This window comes from Lissotriton helveticus, chromosome 5_1, assembly GCF_964261635.1.
Source record: "Lissotriton helveticus chromosome 5_1, aLisHel1.1, whole genome shotgun sequence".
In the NCBI taxonomy this organism is placed as follows: domain Eukaryota; kingdom Metazoa; phylum Chordata; class Amphibia; order Caudata; family Salamandridae; genus Lissotriton; species Lissotriton helveticus.
Window position 1 is genome coordinate 366948893 of NC_136065.1, and position 15319 is coordinate 366964211.

Genomic DNA, 15319 nt, shown 5'->3' on the forward strand with positions numbered 1-15319 from the left:
AATGAAGGAAACGTGGGGTTCGTCCCTTTATAGTACCTGTTAACCCTCCTTAAAGATCACGTTGCCCCTCGTGGTTGAGAGGCTTTTATCAATATTCTCTACCTTGTTAATGAAATAGGCGCATATACTCGTGGCAAGTTACACTCACAACCAACATGTGTCCCTATCCAGCCTTTCTTTAGCACGTGGGCCTAGGGCGCTCGCTACAAAACCTGGGAGCGAAAGTCCAACAAAATAGTTGACATATTATTCGTTTTAGTGACCCCTTTGACCTCGCCGCAAACATTCCCTGACCTCCATTGCACTCACAAAGAACACTTTGACGGCTACTTTGTGCGGCCTTTGTAAACAGGATGTGAATGAAGGTGCCGACAGATCAAGTTAGAAATGGAGGACGTGGCTCCGCCCACTTCTGTTCGTCATAGAAACCAAAGGCTATCGTCATGCAGCTCCACGTCATTAACGTTGCTGACGGTTTGAGCCGCCTTCAGTCCTCTGCCCCGCCCGCCCCGGCCTGACGTATGCTCCTCTCCTTCTGTTCCTTGTGACTCCCTGTCACCTGTGGCGCATTATAGGACACAGCACTAGAGACGCGCGCTTCTAATTCCCGCCACTTTCTACTGGTAGCAATGCCCCGTCACTGTTCGGGGGCCCACAGCTGCCCACCTAGGAATACTTGCTGCCGTTTCAACTGCTGCAGGTTAAATTGCCCGAGCCCACCGTGCCCCAAGAAGACCTGCCCACCTCCTATCTGTGGCAGAAGTGCCTGCGTCGCAGGATGCTGCCCGCCGATAATCCCACCGCCACCTGTCTGCCCCATCTTCAGCTGCTACTGCCCAAAGAAGAGATGCAACCCCTTCTTCCCCAGTTGTTGACCGTTTATACTTTACATTAGCAGGCCTCCATTAGCGCTCAACATGGTTTTCGGTGATCACCGGCTGCTTCAGGTCTGCCTTTTTTCTTTTCCACTTTCCTCTCATTGTATAATGTTCTCTCTCACTCAGGGGCGGCTTTAGGGTGCAACCGCACTAGGCGCCGGCGCTGACCTCAGGGGGCGCTGTGTTTAGCCGTATCTTATGATTAAGGCTCCCTGTTTTCCGTTTTTACAGATTTTTACAGATAAATACAGACACGAAACCATTTAATTTCTTGTCTGTATTTATTTTTAAATGTGGATAAAAACGGAAATTGGGTGCTTTTTGAGTGATTCTAAATACACTTTACCATGACTGCCAGGCCAATAACTGTGGATTGATAGGTTAGGGCAGTAGTTCCCAAACTTTTTTGACCTGTGGCTCCCTTGACCTAATCGGCATTTGGCCGTGGCTCCCCACCATTTTTTTTACCGGTGGGTGGGTGGTATGTACCTCCTGTTATCTTCCTTAAAGTAATTGGGACGCATTCTTTCACTCATCCAGCCATCCGTTCACTCATCCATCCACCCTTTCACTTCACTCATCTATCCATCCTTTTGTCCATCTACCCCCTTTCACTAACTTATCAATCCTTACATTCACCCTTTTACTCATCCATCCATTCACCATTTCACTTATCAATTCATCCATCCACCCATTCACTTGCCCATCATCTACCCTTTCATTCATCCATCCATCCATCCTTTCACACACCCATCCACCAATTCACTCACCAATCAGCTGCCCTTTCACTCATCCATCCATCCTTTCACACACCCATCCACACTTTTACCCATCCATCTACCTTTCCACCCATACATCCATCTATTTACCTTTTCTCTCATCCATACTTCCACTCATTCACTCATCCATCCATCCGTTCTTTCATTATCTATCCATTCCCCCTTTCATTCATGCATTCATCCTTTCAGCAATCCATCCAGCCATTCAGACATTCCTTAACTTATTTACTCACCCACCTTTCCACATTATGAGCTGAGCCTTTGTCTGCAGAGTTGCAGGCAGAAGAGGCCTATCAAGAACGAACTACAGCAAGGGGTGGGGTGCGGTGGGGGAGAGTTCACTATGCCCCTGCACATAGGCAGACTGAAAACGTAGAAGTCATGAGTCACACATGATGCACAGTGCCAGGATGTGAGGTTACTGTAACATGGTGTTGTTTCCAGGGCTTTAAGCGGTGTAAAAAAAATGGGGGGTCTCTTCAAAGGGGGTGTTGGATGTAATTAAGAGCGCAGTTTAAAACACCTAGGCTAAAAATCTGCGCTTAGCATAGTGTTGCGCCCGACTGGTATTATGTTGTTTCTGTCATTGCATCCAGATATATAATACAGCAAGTATCATTGCACCAACAACAAGCCAGGACTATTGGCTCTGTCAATGGTTGCTAGTTCCTTAAAATAAAAAAGCAGCAACCATGGCATTGTTGAATATAATATTGAAAATACTTCAGTTAAAAAATGATGAGACAGTGAAAGAACGTTAACCTGTTCTTTTAAACTTATTTCACAGGCTTCTTTAAATGAAGTGTTCTCTAACATTGCAGCGTGGGCGTTTTACTTTTTTTATCTAACAGAATGCCCCTCTGTACACTGAGGCAGGAGGAGCCCGCCACATGCTTGAACACCCCTGACTGCCCCATTGTCATTCAGTAAGTGGCAATCAGCCCCATCGGAATTTCAATGGACGGGAGGGGCTGCTCCTGTGCTCCAGGAGGAGTGCGAGGCGGCTCCAGCAGCGGGGGTGAGGCCTCTCACAGGGGAGCAGCGCTGCTCCCTGTGATGGCCACAATTACAGAAAAAGGCGTAGGGACGTCCGTGGAATTTACGGACGGTTGGTCACCCTAGTGTGCGCGGCGCCCCTGGCACCGCATTACGGCGCACTGGGGAGCCGCGGCGCACAGTTTGGGAACCACAGGGTTAGGGGGTTAAAAAACAGTAGATATGCACAAGGCTGATACTGAAATGTGCTATTTTCATGAGTGAATTGACTCATCTTCTGCGGGTGATCATATCACTGAAACCTGGCAGGCATTCAAGCGTGACTGCATATTTATTGGTTAAATAAATGTGGAAATATACAAGTTCCAACTTTCTTTGTTTCACAAAACCCATAAAAAATATGGATAAATACAGATCAAGTTGACAAAAAATAAATATGGATAAATACAGACGGAAATGTCAAAAAAATAAATACCATAAAACCGGGAGCCCTACTTATGATTGAAGAGATGGGGGCACTTTTGCCTGCTGGTAGTGAGTGAATCCAAGGAGGCAGTCATGTGGTGTGGGGGAGCCAAAAATGATTGTTGCACCAGGCACTACCAGCACTAAAGCCGGCCCTGCTCTCACCTTCCGTTCGCCGAATTCACTCCTCGTGTAGTGGTCCTTATTTCATCAAAGATTAAACTCGGATTTTACACCTCTCCTCCAACCCATTAGTGTTTCTATGTAATATCTTCTTTAGACTGCCTTCATCATCGAATCTTCAGATCGGTCATCAGGGAATAACAACTCCATTCAAATCATGGCCCTGTTGTCTGTAAGGTAACTGCACTTGTGGCTGCCTTTTAAGTAGTAAAATATAGCATAACTCATGTATATTAACTTTATTTTTAACGTGCAATGTTTATTACAAAATTTAGAATTTGATCATAATGACCAAAAAGATTAAGTTGCAAAAAATCAATCCAATAATGCCTTCAGAGTACAAAGAAAGATTCTGAGGCTTGAATTGGAAATGCCACAAATGTTCTAAGGCTAAAGCATCTGCTTTACACAACTAAGAAATAAAAAGCAATCATTCCAGCATACTGTTAGAAGGGTTGCCTGTCATTACAACGCATTCCGCTGCAACGCATGCCTTACCACGCATGCGTTACAACGGAATGCTTTTTCCACGCATAAACTTTACCACGAATATTCCTTTACCACGCATAGATTTACAACGATTTTCGTTGTAAATGTATGCATGGGAAGAGCATACTCTTGGTAAAGGTTATACCCCTCCCCTGTACCTTTACATGACCCCTCAGCCCCCACTCCTTATAATTACCCCTGCCCTTTACCCTTATTATTTTTTTTTTTTAACTAAAATTCCCTCTTACCTTTTCATGTCGTCTTCTCTCCATCTTCCGTGGTGACGTCACTGACGTCGTAGGTCCTTTCCGTTTCCTCTTAAACAACGCTGATTGCCTCCGTTTAGGAACATCGGGTGTGGTTTTTTGGGGGGTGGGGGAGACTGCCCCCAACCCCCATTTTAATCCCACACTTTTTTTTCCCTTGGGGGGAGACCCCCCAAGACCCCTTTTTCTTTTTTTTAGCATTTACCCCACATGCCTTTACTACGTATCTCGTAGTAAAGGTATGCGTGGTAAAGGCTGTCGTTGTAACCACGCATGCGTTGTAATGCATGCGTGGTAAAGGTTTTCGTGGAAACGGCCGCGTTGTAGTGGCCGTTTCCCCTTAGAAGGTGTCTGCCTTTTTTGTGGGAAGAGATCTCATTTTGACAGTGAATGGAGCTTAACCAGTGTGAATAGCTTTAATTAGAAGTATTGTAAATGCGGGCAGCCAGGGGCAGTTAACTAAAAAAAGTTCCTTACAAAAGCGAATGAACACAGTAATTCGACTATGGGAACTGATAAGAACCCGCTTTTTAAGATCTGTTAAATACAAGTGATTTCACAAGCACAATGCGATTGCTGTGCAGGTGAAACCTAAAAATTACAAAATAATGAAAACATACTACTCAAAAAATGTGCCTCGTTATGCTGCAAAACTTGAGCTTTCTTGCCACATAATTTGGTGCTGTCTCTCCACATAATTCCAGTGTCTCTGGTTATATGTCCTCCTCTTCTTCCATGGGTTTTTGAGCCCCAGTCCCCATTTCAGTGGTGTTTGCCCCTCTCTAATGTGTTTTATTTGGTCTCTCCTAGTAATTCACCCTGCTGTTTATATGATGGCTAGTAGCCTTTTTGGCCTAAAGATTGAGTAGTCGCCTGCACACCCCCCTCCTGGATTTTACTGTGATTGTGTACCCAGCTGCTGCTTCATCTGGTATTGACCTTTCAGTTGTTATTAACTATTACATTCACATTTCTTGCCAGCCTCCCAGGGTTGGACTGTGACCGAAAACAGGCCCAGGGCGCCAAAATAAAAGTGGCACTGTTGGACCTGGCCCTTTTTGGCAGGTTCACCCCGAACATTTTTTTGCTTTTTCCTAGCCTGTTTCTGTGACCTGGTGTTGGTGATTTTAGGCCTCTGCGCACTTTTTCACTGTGGTATAGTGTAAAGTGTGTGAGCTCTCTGTGTATGTGTGGTGAGTGACCTGCCATCCCATAGGAATGAATGGGGAGTATGTATGCCCATGGTAGTTCCTGATGTGTGGGGAGTGCAGGGTCGAGTTTGATATGTGCGAACTCGTGAGATTGAATGCTGCGTAATGGTGTATGCGGCATGGTTGTGTCTAGTCTAGAAGTGTCACTTTTAGAAGTTGGCATATTTGTGTAGTGAGTCTGCTGGCACGTGATTGGCTGGTGAGCCTGGCCCAGGAGTGCCTGGGCCTGCTTGTGGATTGACTGTCTGGTTTGAGTGTGACAGGGGCTGCAGAGCCCCCAGGAGGTTGTCTGAGTCAGCCCGTGGATGGAAGGCAGCATCTGCTGCCAGGGAAGTGGGAGGAGATAGCACCTGATAGTGAAGGGCTGTGCCTGCCTGACCACAATGCTGGCTCCACCTCCCCGCTGGGCGACTATCACCTCTGTCCCTGACACTGAAGAGAGTTCCCTATAACCAGTTCTAGCTGGTTTTCACACTGCCTACACAGAGACTTCAAAGACTTTTTTCTGTATAAGAAGGGGCTGTGTCCCCTTCCAAAATGTTCTTGTTTTTGGACTTGAATCTGCCAGAGGCGTGCTGCTGCTTGGGCTCAGGGGAATCCCTGAGCCCTGCCCAGCCCCTGGACACCTGATGGACTTTCCTGGCCTCTTGGGGGACCCCTCTGCCTTGCTTGGGCTGATGGGGGGGACTTGGCTTTGCCCCCTGGGAATCTCTGGGACCTTTTGCAGCATGGAGAAGCTGCATTTTCCTTGCTGGGGGCTCTGTTGCTCCATCCTTCGATCTCCAGGACTGCTGATACCTTTTTGGATGGCTTTGGTTTTGCCAAGGCTTCATTACAGCCTTCCTGCGCCTTATTTTTGGGCTTGGGCGCTTTTATCCTGATTTCTGGCAGAGCGCTGTGGTTATCCCGTGTGGGAAGCGCTCCTGCCCTTGGTGTGCCCCCCCCGAGTGCTTTGTGTGCACTTTATTTTTAGGGACAGGTATTCTCCCGTTTATATGCCCCTCTGCGAGTGCCCACCTCGCTGGTATATTTTATTGTAAAACCGAGGGTGCCCACCCCTCATTTTGCCACTTTTTAATCAGCGCCGCGGCCCTCGCGCCGCGACCAGGAAGTCAGGCACCGTAGTGCCTGATGTGGGGCGGGACTTCCGGTTCTCAGAGGAAGTCCCGCCTGCTGCCGCGCTCTGATTGGCCAGGCCGGCTGAAGAGAAGAAGAGGCAGAGAGTGGTGATGGCCGCCCGGGGCTCCCGTGATCTGGAGGGAGCCCCGGGAAGAGAGGAGGAAGCGTGGCCTGCTGCTGGGGCTCCCGTGTGCTGAGGGAGCCCCGGAGAGAGAGAGAAGTCCGGCGCGAGGCTCCCCGAATGGAGGGAGAGCCCCGAGTGAGGAGAGCCGCTGATCGTCTGGAGACCCGGTGAGTGGGGCAGAAGAGAAGGGAGGGGCGCCGGGACACATTGTCGGTGTCCGCCCCCTCCCCAGTAGCGCGAGCTCGCGCTTATTGTCTGTGTGAAGCCACAAGGGCTTCAAGGGCGGCCCCGGTTGGCAGAGGGTCGCCCCACCGTATGTAGAGCCCGGAGAGGGCTCCTGGGCCATCTCCTTAAGGCTGAGTCCCCCGAGAGGGACTCCGACCCCCGCATTTTTGTTTGGCGAGCCTAGATAGGCTGGGGGCATTTCCTTGATGTCGAGCCCCCGAGGGGGGCTCCAACGACCCCCCCCCCCCCACAGTTGGTCACGGAGCCTGCTAGGCTCAGGGGGCATATTTGTTTAAGAGCCTGTGGGGCTTCAACCTTTGTGGACACGAGTGTCTTCAGAGCCTGTGTGGCTCAGCAGTTGGCGCAGATTTATTCTAGGGGCTAGTGACAGCCCCATGCGCAGTTTTTGTTGATTCACAGCTGCCCAGCAATTAGTGGGCAGCTGCACCGTTTAGCTCTTGTGTGGTTCCCAGGTGCCCAGCAAGTAGTGGGCACCTGCAACGTTTAGGTTTTGCGCCGTTGGCGCACCCCTGACTGGCGCTGCATGGCAGCGCGCCCTGACATTCTGGACACAGGGCTCTGTAGGCCCTTTATTGGATGGGGGCTGGTATGTAAGTTTTGCGCAATGTGGTTACCTGCTATGTTTAGGATGGTAATTGTCTACTGTGTGTTTTTGCGCTATTGAGTTGGGTTGGGGCACCTCTGAATGTTTTTAATGCATCATGTGTCTTCCTTGATTTTACACCTCTGAATGTTTTTATGCATCATGTATCTTTCTTTCCCTGCGCTGCACCTCTGAATGTTTTAGGCATCATGTGTCTTCTTGCGCTGTACCTCTGAATGTATTTTATTGCATCATGTGCTTTGTTCTGAACACCGCTGAATGTGTAGGTTTATGCATCATGTGTTTCCCTTGTCTTACACCTCTGAATGTTTTTAGGCATCATGTGTTTTCCTTTACTACTCCTCTGAATGTGTTTCATGCATCATGGGTAATGTGTTCTTGTTTATACCCCTAAATGTATTTTATTCTTAGGTGGTTGTTCTTTCTAATACAGGTGGTCCTAGTGAGGTCCGGGTCCCCTGCGTGACATTCTCCTAAGGTGGTTAGGGTTGAGTAGGTGGTACTTACCTGTTCCCAGTAGTTACTGGATGTGATCCATAACTGTTATTTTGTTTTATATCTTATTTTCTATGATCTACAAAGTACTATTTCTAAATGTGTTGATTCTGACAGTGGCCCATGTGGCCCTGTCTTGTAAATAATCCCTTATGAATATTGCCCGTGCCAGTTGGCACAATGTACACGCGTGATTTTTATCTGATGTGTTTTGACAATACAAAAGTTATTTTCATATAACCTTGTGTGGAGTCCCTTTTGTGGTGTGCCTAGGATGTTGTTGCTGTTGTGTGCTGGCGCAAATGCTTTACACATTGCCTCCGAGTTTAGCCTCACTGCTCGTGCCAAGCTACCAAGGGGGTGAGCAGGGGTTATCTTGGCGTGTGACTCCCTCACCCTGACTAGAATGGTGGTTTCTGCCTGGCTTTGGCGTCAGCCTTAGCCTACCAGAAATAGCCAGTTCTAACAGGCACCATTAGTTATTTAGAAAGCTAAAAATGTGGCACATGTTTGCAAATTGGGGCAGTTTTAAACTTGTAAATATATGCCTTATACGTGTTTTGCAAGGTATGGACAACTACATGGATTTGAGCTTGTTGCAGGCAATGTTTATTTCTAATGTCAAGAATATCACCAGTATAAACCAGCCCTGTTTACCATAAAATAGGCCCACAAACAACCAAAAAACATGGCATACAAACACACTTCTCAAACTAGCCCATCAGGCTATGCCTAATTACCCTATAGGCCAGTCTGACGCTTCAACCTCCCTATTATACCCTTCCTTGTTGATTGGCAAGTTTTTTCATGCTCCTTCTCTAATGTTTCACTGCAACCTATATCCAGGTTATTTGCCTTGTCGTTCTTTGAATAACTATTTGTTGTCATTGCAGTATGCCATGCACTTGTATGAATGTTGCTGTGATTTGTCAGTGTTTCTGTATATCTAGGTATATTCCATGCACATGCGGTTGTGTGTCTGCTGACACTTTCTCACAACTGAACACTTCTTAATTAGTTTTAAAGGCTGTGGCACAACGAAAATTGATGGCCCTCCAAGTGATGGCAGAATGTGATCAGTGGCCACGAGTCTCCAATATTTTACAGATATTCTTTGGCCTATGGCTGAAAGGGCCCCCCTTAAGGGTTGACTCCCACTCCCCTGCTGCACTGCAGGAGCTTGTGTTTACGCCCCTAGTTACCTACCCTGACAAATCTACGGAGTGGTTCAGTCAGTGTCTACTTTTACTGGTTTACTAACGTAAGAACTAGGACTTGTGCATGGAGTATTCTGCTTGATGTGTATGAAATTATTTTAAGTGGGCCCCAAGCCACTCATCACCCACTGTGGAAATACCAATGTTATCCCATCTAGCAAATCCTCTGAGGGCGATGGGCACAGCACTCGTCCTATCTACAGTGGCATCTCCAAGGTGATCACTCCACTCCCAATTCACCTACGCGTAGACCGCCAAGCCACCAGAGCCACTCTGGTGGGGTTTAGACTGTTGGGAGGGGGGGTGTTCCCATAGAGGGTACCCAGAATATTATTGCGGCCTATGTATGCAATCTCATGCCGAAAAGTGGGATCATGCCAACTGCCAAACAGCCAATCATTAATTACTAGGATATGGGCTGTCCAGTAACATAGGCGTATATCGGCCATGCCCATCCTTCCATTGTAGGGTGAGCAAACACATTTACCACAGGCAATGCAAGAGGGCAGTTAAACCAGAGGAACGATAGTATCCTAGTGATTGTGTGCGGTAACCAAGTGTGTGGTTTTGGGAGGGGGACAGTTTGAAGGTCATACCCTAGTCTGAGCTGTGTAACCATTGCACAAAGGGCTACCCTTCCATCTGCAGTGAGCTTGTCTGTCATGTGTTTGAGATTGAAGGTCCACGTTAGCTTAGTCTCCAGCGCTATATGAATGCCAAGCTAATGTATGCCCAGCTAATGTATAATAAGCCTGCAGATTGGCAGTCACGATTGTTAATCTGTTGCCTCTCCGCCACACCCCAGTGAAGCCAGCACCAATTTGGATCAGTTAACTTGCAGGAGAGACGCCTCACTGTAAAGGCTCAGCATTTGAAGTAAGCCAGCGCCCATGAGGGAAGGTTGGGAGAGAAACAGAAGGACATGCTCTGCATAGAGCGCAATTTAGTCCTCTATTGCCACCCTCCAGTTAAAGTCCCATATTTGTGCATCCTATCTGATCCAAACAACCAGGGGCTCTATGGCCAAGGCAAAGAGTGTGGGGGGCAATGGGAACCGTAGCTGGGTACCACATCCTATTAGAAATAGAGAGGGAAGAGTATTATTGATGCACCCTTGGGCCTGTGAACTGGTATACAGTATCGTGACATATGAATGGAATTGAGGTCTGATGCCTATTTTCACCAGCACTTCATCAAGAAAGGCCAAGCTGATGGAGTCAAACGCCTTCTCAAAATCTGAATAGGAGAACCCAAGGATATTTTAGCTCTACAAGGCGTGCCAGTGCTACTTAAACTCTGTGAATGCAGTGTCTAGTACTCTGGTAGGGCATAAACCCACACTTGTCTGGGAGAACCAGTTGAGGCAGCGTGGTATTAGTCTGTTGGCCAGGACTTTCGCGTAAATTTGAACATCCGTGTTGATAAGGGAAATGGGTCTGTAGAACGCACAACGGTCAAAGCAATGGTTGACTTTAGGTAAGACCACGATGGTTGCCAAGTCCAATTCTGGGATAACTGTGCTGTGTTGATTGCTTCCTGGCACATCTCCAGGACGCGAGGGGCTAAGGTCTGGAAGCAGCGATGGTATCCCACCGCAAATCCATCTGGGCCCACGGCTTTCCCAGAGTTCATGGCCTGAATAGCCACATCAATTTACTCTTGGGTGAGGGGAATTTGTAAGTCAGTGCAGTCCCAATGTTGACTTTTATATATTTTTTATCTCTTCTACTAGTTTTCAATTATATGTCAGCAGACACCTGACATTACTTACTGATATACCTTCTTACATCTTCTGATAGTGCATCAACTTGCCTGGTCATTTTACATCAATATGTTTAGCAATTTGTTCTGCTAGTATGTCTTCTGTAACTTTCTCTTGTGCACGTTTTTTCTGTTGTGTATCGTGTGTCTGAACATGCATTCTGTTGGTGTGTGTTCTTGCATGTCTTGTAAAAGTTTTGTCAATGTGCTTGCTGTCCGGGTCTGTCTCTATACTTGTATGCCTTTAGCTAACACTTACTGTCAGAGTGCGCGGGAACATAATTATCTGGAGAAGAAACCATACTACTGCACTGATATTTCGCTTATTTTCACTTACCAGCCTCAACATATATTTTAAGCAGGTTAATTTCCAATGCCATGTGTTGTGACTCTTGAAGGAGACTGCAGTACTGTGCACTTTTCCTCCTCTCTACAAGCAGTATTGTCTGCCTGAATGTGTGTTGGGGACTTTGGGTGGTGCTTGTGTGGGCAAATTGCTACTTTTACATTTCAGCCCACTGCTGATTGGACGCCTGCTAAGGAGTAGCCCTACCCATCTTTCCAGCATGGTAACTTGGAGGAGGAAGACTCAACATGTATTTAAACACTGGTTAATTTCCAATGCCATCAATTGTGACTTTGGAAGGAGACAGAATCACAGTGTACTTAATTTCTCCACAAGCAATATTGCTTTGTAGGTCTCTCCTAAGCAGGGTGCATGCGCTGCATAGGAAAAAGACCTTAAGCTTTCGCTTTGGTTTTTCCCCTAAAAACGTGCACGCGTTCCATTGCCTTCAATGGCAACGCATGCACGTTTGGCGATTCCCTTGCGGGAGCGAGCTTGACACCATATGTTTGTAATTAACGTACAAACACATGGTGCCCCTAGCTCGCTCCCGCAATGGAAACGCTTTGTGTGCTGTCGGCCGGCCGCACTCCCCTCAACCCTCCCACTTTTAGCGCGAGGCGCACACTCTGCTTGTTTTCCTTCTTGAGGACCAGGACATGCCTGTTGTAAACATTTGGCAATGTCAAGCACAACACTGCTTTTGTGCAAAACAGAGAAGGGATAGTTTGAACATGGGGGGGTTGTAAGCAGAGACTATGAGCCGAAGACCTCTTGCATTGGAGGCCTGAGCCTGGGATTCTTGACTTGGACCAGGCACCTGCGTACCTCTCTCGCCTGTGAGTACCAGTGCTTGGCAACACTGTTAAGTGGCATACTGAAAAGCGAGAGGCACACGCTCTCCTGACGGCCTTAGACTCCTTTTACCTTTTGCACCAAGATCAAATATAACTTCAAAAGGTGGGACTGTGCACAACCAGATTTCAGGGAAAATTAAAAAATCAAAGAAGACCTCCAAATCACAGGGCGAATTGGAAAAAAGCAATTCGCACTTTAACGGATTTGGGGCCCTCTACTGGGTCTGGGTTTTGCTTGTGCTATATTTCATTACAAAACTATTACTTCAGAGCCGTTTTCCAACACATCCGATAATTTAACAGGGAAGGGCCATAGCTATATTTCAAGCACAGAAATGGACGTTATCCTCTTACTCAAAAAATAAAATCACTAACTGTGAATTATCGCGCGCCAGAGTGTGTGCACCTGTTGCCCGATGGACAGCTATGGCTCATTGTTCACTTTGCTGGCTCAGTCTCCTGCTCACTTGTGCGCAATGACTGAGGGACCCGTGTGGCACTGTGATCGAAGCTCTATGTTCTGGTGAGCACAGAAGACATAGGCTTGTTTGGCTGCGGCTGCGCATTAAGCATGCTGGTTGGTATCCCTCCCGGCTCAAGAAAAGCACGCGTGCAGCGCACTATCAGAACGAAAGTCTTGACACCCTGGGAGAAAGCAGCTTCTAAGTGCCCAGAGCCACAGCAGAGCGGCGGTCTGCCTGGAGACCTCACCGCGGACCTCTGAGCTCAAGGGCAGCTGATGCTGAGGCCACCTTTCACTGGGGCTCCAGTGCCATTGCACCGGCTGCACCACTGACAGCTACGCCCGCTTATGCAAGTACAATCTTAATTTAATAGCTGTGAGTAGTGAGTGGATGTAATAAATACAGAGGTTAGTAAAGTATTCTTTTAATGAACACTATAGGGCTCACAATCTGTTCGGCTGAGAAGCAGCACATAGTTTCCAACGATGTTCCAGAGGTCTTCAGACAATGCCCCCCTCCCTCCCTCCCCTCCGGCGTGTGGCCATGTCCCCAGGGGGCCCAAAAGCCCCAGTAAGAATTTGGTAATGGAAATTGTTAAGAATACTCACGGAAATGCACAGAAATGGCCTGGACGCATGGATTTGAGCGTTTTTTTTACCGCGTTTCTAGGCCGTATTAATTTACAAGCAGCATGGCAGGGTCAAATACATGATTAAAACAAGCATTGGCATAGCCAATAGGTCTCGCCTCTGGGACCTTATACGTGTTTAGTTATCCAGCACAATATACTTGGTGCAACAAAATCAACTGGTGCATGGCTAAACACTTATAAGGTCCCAAAGGCGAGACCTATTGGCTATGCCAATGCTTGTTTGGACTTGTGGTGGGAACATAGTGTAGTTCCAGAGTGGGCCTATCGCTGTGCTTTTAATTTCAGCCTACCCTCAATTGGCTACCTGCTTGAGGTGTAACCCACCCCACCATTTCTTGAACACTATTTTGGACCATGAGCTGACACAGATGGTCAGTGAAATGTAGTTACAATAAACACTTTGCTGTTTGGATAGGGCACATAAATGCTATGCACTCAGATCCTGAGTTTAGAAGAAAGTAAGTTTGTCAAAAGAATGGCTTTTCAGTCATCCTCTCATTCTCATATAGAACCCACATTTAGATCCTTTCAAACAAAGAGGTGGAGTGGCTAAATCTAGTGGTCTAATGTGTGGAGTTCTCTTAGAACTAACCCATTTTGCCACTTGTTTCCCAAAAGTAAAACCAAAAGACACTAACACTTTTGCTAGTTGTAGGAAGGTGGATACCTGACTATGGTTGCCCCAGATTTTTTGCCTTGTGTTTAGCTGGTTTTCGACTTAGTTGTCCTGGGATCCTGCTAATCAGTGCCCCAGGCTATCTGCTCTCTCTGTAAAATGGACTCCATGTACTCTAGGTACATCTCCAATTGGATATTGGGTCTCCTTATGAGCCCCTGTATAGTGTACCATAGGTACCCAAGGCATAGGTGCATCCAAGGCCTACCAGGCGCTGCAGCATATCTTTTGCCACCCCTGGCTGGCCATCCGAACTGACACAACTGGCTGATCACTCAGCTGGGGCAAGGTCGTGTAATCCACCCCTTGCTTAGATATAGTATTCCTATATCTAACCTTATATCTAGACACATATACACCCATAAGTCACTCCTATGGCAGGCCTTAACAATCCTGGAGGCAGAGTGCTTGGTTTTATGTGAGATGAGGCTCTAGCATGAGCTGAGCCTATCTGCAGCTTTCGGAACCATGTCCTTATAGCTGTTCTAGGATATAACCATACCATATACTCTTAAGTGCATTATAATCCTCGCGGTTGAATGCTAACTTTTGTTTGGCTTTATCAAAATATGTTGTGTAAGGTGTCATACGCTTTGGAATACTACCCCCTCGCCAGTTCTGGCGACGGGGGTAGCATTCCACCCTTCTAGAGGGAGAAGACATGTTGTTCCTACTAATCCCGGTTAAAGTTAACCAGAGCCTCAGCATTACAAAATGGATGCTGCTGCCACAGACACAAGTCTGACCTCCTGCTGCTGGGAGTCCTTCCAGCGAGGGAAGCTTGGACAATAGGTTCTCTTCCAGGGGATCCTCATCAATAGTCATAAGCACTGAATATTCCCGCCCATGTGCGGGACCCCGGAAACAATATAAAAATATATATGTAAAAAACACATATATCTAGCTCCACATATATGTATGTACATATATTATTTTTTCTCATACCAATGCAGCCCCAAAAAGAGGCTAACACAATGTAAAACCTTGTACATGGACTGCAATTATAAAGGAAACAAAAAACACATTAAATCAAATATCCTATGAATTTTGTGTTTTAATGAGTAAAACCACTCATAACTCCTGAAAATTGCTCATAAAAAGACATTGTTAGTCTCAGGTTGCATTGAAAAGCAATAACATAGAAAATGAAAGCATTTTCAACAAAAACTGGCACTGTGCCTTTAAGGCAGCCCTGAACCCAGGCTTCCCATCATGCCTCAGGGGTGCCAGTTAGGTCAGTTGTTCTTTCCGGCTCCTTCTGTCAGGACCCTGGTTAACAGCTCCCACCTTTTTTTGACTTTCTGTCAGAATTACTTGTTGTTTTCTTCAATTTTTTGATCTCACTCGACGGTTTTTTACCCTAGAGAGATAGTTATACCTTTTTTGGGCTCAAAAAAGGTTAATTTTTTGTCAGAAATGCCTAAGGCTCTTTTTGACACCTGCACTGCCTGTGGGCATAAGAAGGCTTGGTCTGATACACATCCTGTGTGT

General features: G+C 46.9%; 1 long non-coding RNA gene across 1 annotated transcript in view; it reads left to right on the plus strand.

Moving 5' to 3' along the window:
* The first annotated feature begins 504 nt into the window (after window positions 1-504).
* Window positions 505-15319, plus strand: part of LOC144753168 (uncharacterized) — a 231932-nt gene continuing 217117 nt past the window's right edge. The window contains exon 1 of the long non-coding RNA XR_013594228.1: window positions 505-947. This is a non-coding gene — a long non-coding RNA (uncharacterized LOC144753168). The remainder of the gene's footprint in view (window positions 948-15319) is intronic.